We start from the raw sequence: 4,752 nt of genomic DNA, 5'->3' as shown, positions 1-4,752 counted from the left end.
TGTTCAGTCGCTGAGTCATGTCCGACTCCTTGCGGCCTCATGTACTGCAGCACACCAGGTTCCTCTGTTCTCCACTGACTCCCAGAGTTTGCCCAAATTCATGTCCGTTGAGTCAGTGATGCTATCTAACCATCTCAATCTCTTTCACCTGCCTTCTCCTTTGCCTTCAATCCTTCCCAGCATCAGGGTCTTTTTCAAAGAGTTAGCTCTTCACATCAGGTGGCCAAAGTATTGGAGCTTCAGCTTCAGCAAGAGTCCTTCCAATGAATATTCAGGTTCATTTCTTTTAGGATTGACGGGTTTGATCTCATAGTCCAAGGGACTCTCAAGAGTTTTCTCCAACACCACACTGCTTATAATGCTTCTGTTGATTCACCATTAATTGTACTTTCTGTAGGTTCTTGAAAGATGCTCTTTACTAAAGAAAAAAAAAACCTTTTCTGAGCCTACAAGATTTAACACTCTGGGCTTCCCTGATGGCTCAAACTGTGAAGAATCTGCCTGCAATGCAGAAGACCTGGGTTCGATCCCTAGGTCAGGAAGATCCCCTGGAGAAAGGAATGGTTATCCACTCCAGTATTCTTGCCTGGAGAATCCCATGGACAGAGGAGCCTGGTAGGCTACAGTCCATGGGGTTGCAAAGTGTTGGACATGACTAAACAACTAACACTTTCACTTTTCAAATAACTCAAGTAATGTTAAATGATTCTCCTCATTCCCTGATAGCTCAGTTGGTAAAGAATCCACCTGCAATGCAGGAGACCCCAGTTGGATTCCTGGGTGGGGAAGATCCACTAGAGAAGGGATAGACTACCCACTCCACTATTCTTGGGCTTCCCTTGTGGCTCAGCTGGTCAAGAATCTCCCTGCAATAAGGAAGACCTGGGTTCAATCCCTGGGTTGGGAAGATCCCCTGGAAAAGGGAAAGGCTATCCACTCCAGTATTCTGGCATGGAGAATTCCATGAACTGTATAGTCCATGGGGTCGCAAAGAGTTGGACATGACTGAGTGACTTTCACTTTCACTTTTAATGTTGTTATAGGCCAGAACTTTTACTTTAGGTGTAAATATATATCATACTAATAGAAGCAATGGCATTATGGAGACTTCCATAGAGATGTCAGGTTCTGCATGCATTCTGAGGGTCTCAGATCACTACTGAACCTACTCCCCACAATAACGCAAGCACTGTCAGAGATGCCCTCTTTCACCTCCTTGGCTCTTTTTCACCCTTGCACTGTCCTCCAGGCATGTCCAATCCTGACCCAATCAGTCTCATATTACTGTGTAGCCATTACTAGTCTGAGAGCTTTATGAGGAAGTTACTTATTCCCCGGGTGAACAGAGTTGCAAGTGCAATCTGCAACACCACACCCCGATGTGATGAGAAAATGTCCTAGATGTGCATTGTTAGGCTCTCAAATGCAAAAGCCTTTCTGCAAAAATAATGAAGATGAGTTTTCTCCCAGTTGTTCAGCGTGCCATATTGGTGACTTTTGGGCACCTGCACATCTAAATATATTAGGTACCAGTACCTAGAAGCAGAGATTGATACAAGGATGCAGGCACACAGGTTAACTGGGAAAGGAGAAGAGCATGAAGGACATGGAGACAGCAGGGGGAGAAGCCCAGCAAGGACATGGTCCCAGCTGGAGCCTGATTCCACCTGATCCTCCCCCTCCTCCAGGGTATTGCATTGGAGTTGGGAGTGTATCACACTGTGGATCCAGGGAGTTGCTTTTTGCTCTCCCTTGTCAATGAGTCATGGCTGTGGGACGCCTGAGTCAGGGCTGCCAAAAAGGCTCTACTTCTGAAGTTCCTCAGGCACTCTGTCTATCATATCTAATCCCTTGAATCTACTTGTCACTTCCAATGTGTAATCTTAAGGGATTTTATTTAGGTCATACCTGAATGGTCTTCAGTATTCTTGCCTTGAGAACCACAGAACAGCATGAAAAGGCAAAAAGATAGGACACTGAAAGATGAACTCCCCAAGTCAGTAGGTGCCCAATATGCTACTGGAGATCAGTGGAGAAATAACTCCAGAAAGAATGAAGAGACAGAGCCAAAGAAAAAACTACACCCAGTTGTGGGTGTGAATGGTGGTGGAAGTAAAGTCTGATGCTGTAAAGAGCAATATTGCATAGGAACCTGGAATGTTAAGTCCATGAATCAAGGCAAATTGGAAGTGGTCAAACAGGAGATGGCAAGAGTGAACATCAACATTTTAAAAATGGACTGGAATGGGTAAATTAACTCAGATGACCATTATATCTGCAACTGTGGGCAAGAATCTCTTAGAAGAAATGGAGTAGCCATCATAGCAAACAAAAAAGTCCAAAATACAGAACTTGGATGCAATCTCAAAATGACAGAATGATCTCTGTTCGTTTCCAAGGCAAGCCATTCAATATCACAGTAATCCAAGTATATGCCCTGACCAGTAATGCCAAAGAAGATGAAGTTGAATGGTTCTATGAAGACCTACAAGACCTTCTAGAACCAATACCCAAAAAAGATGTCCTTCTCATTATAGGGGACTGGGATGCAAAAGTGGGAATTCAAGAGATGCCTGGAGTGACAGGCAAATTTGCCTTGGACTACAAAACAAAGCAGATCAAAGGCTAACAGAGTTTTGCCAAGCAAACACACTGGTCATAGCAAACATCCTTCTCCAACAACACAAGAGAAGACTCGACATATGGACAGCACCAGATGGTCAATACTGAAATGAGACTGATTATATTCTTTGCAGCCAAAGATGGAGAAGTGCTATACAGTCAGCAGAAACAAGACCGGGAGCTGACTGTGGCTCAGATCATGAACTCCTTATTGCCAAATTCAGACTTAAATTGAAGAAAGTAGGGAAAACCACTAAGCCATTCAGGTATGACGTAAATCAAATCCCTTATGTTATACAATGGAAATGACAAAAGATTCAAGGAATTAGATCTGATAGACAGAGTGCCTGAAGTATGGATGGAGGTTCATGACACTGTACAGGAGGCAGGGATCAAGACCATTCCCAAGAAAAAGAAATGCAAAAGGCAAAATGACTGTCTCAGGAGCCTTACAAATAGCTGTGAAAAGGAGAAATGTGAAAGGCAAAGGAAAAAAGGAAAGATATAACCATTTGAATGCAGAGTTCCAAAGAATAGCACAGAGAGATAAGAAAGCCTTCCTCAGTGATCATTGCAAAGAAATAGAGGACAACAATAGAATGGGAAAGACTAGAGATCTCTTCAAGAAAATTAGAGATACTAAGGGAACACTTCATGCAAAGATTGGCACAATAAAGAACAAAAATGGTATGGACCTAACAGAAGCAGAGGATATTAAGAATAGGTGGGAAGAATACACAGAAGAACTGTACAAAAATGATCTTAATGATCCACATAAGCACAATGGTGTGATCACTCACCTAGAGCCAGAAATCCTGGAATGCAAAGTCAAGTGGGCCTTAGGAAGTCATCACTATGAACAAAGCTAGTGGAGGTGATGGAATTCCAGTTATGCTATTTCAAATCCTAAAAGATGATGCTGTGAAAGTGCTGCACTCAATATGCCAGCAAATTTGGAAAACTCAGCAGTGGTCACAGGACTGGAAAAAGTCTGTTTTCATTCCAATCCCAAAGAAAGGCAATACCAAAGAATGTCAAACTATGGCACAATTGCACTCATCTCACACACTAGTAAAGTAATGCTCAAAATTCTCCAAGCCAGGCTTCAACAGTATGTAAACCAAAACTTCCAGATGTTCAAACTGGATTTAGAAAAGGCAGAAGAACCAGAGACCAAATTGCCAACATCCATTGGATCATCAAAAAAGTAAGAGAGTCCCAGAAAAACATCTATTTCTGCTTTATTGACTACCTCAAAGCCTTTGACTGTGTGGATCACAATAAACTGTGGAAAATTCTTAAAGAGATGAGAATACCAGACCAGCTTACCTGCTTCCTGAGAAATCTGTATGCAGATCAAGAAGCAACAGTTAGAACTGGACATGGAACAAAAGACTGGTTCCAAATAGGGAAAGGAATATGTCAAGGCTATATATTGTCACCCTGCTAATTTAACTTATATGCAGTGTACCTCATGCAAAATGCCAGACTGGATGAAACACAAGCTGGAGTCAAGATTGCTGGGAGAAATATCAATAACCTCAATATGCAGATGACACCACCCTTATGACAGAAAGCAAAGAACTAAAGAGCCTCTTGATGAAAGTGAAAGAGGAGAGTGAAAAACTTGGCTTAAAACTCAACATTCAGAAAACTAACATCATGGCATCCAGTCCCATCACTTCATGGCAAATAGACAGGGAAACAATGGCAACAGTGAGAGACTTTATTTTCTTGGGTTCTAAAATCACTGCAGATGGTGACTGCAGCCATGAAATCAAAAGACACTTGCTCCTTGGAAGAAAAGTTATGATCAACCTAGGCAGCATATTAAAAAGCAGAGACATCACTTTGCCAAAAAGGTCCATCTAGTCAAAGCTATGGTTTTTCCAGTAGTCAAGTATAGATGTGAGAGTTGGACTATAAAGAAAGCTGAGCACCGAAGAATTGATGCTTTTGTTTTTTGTTTTTTTTAATTGATGCTTTTGAACTGTGGTATTGGAGAAGACTCTTGAGAGTCCTTTGGACTCCAAGGAGATCCAACCAGTCCATCCTAAAGGAAATCAGTCCTGACACTTCATTGCAAGGACTGATGCTGAAGCTGAAACTCCAATACTTTGACCACCCGAT

The sequence above is a fragment of the Dama dama genome, chromosome 14, assembly GCF_033118175.1.
Source record: "Dama dama isolate Ldn47 chromosome 14, ASM3311817v1, whole genome shotgun sequence".
In the NCBI taxonomy this organism is placed as follows: domain Eukaryota; kingdom Metazoa; phylum Chordata; class Mammalia; order Artiodactyla; family Cervidae; genus Dama; species Dama dama.
Note: the sequence above shows the minus strand (reverse complement) of the source record.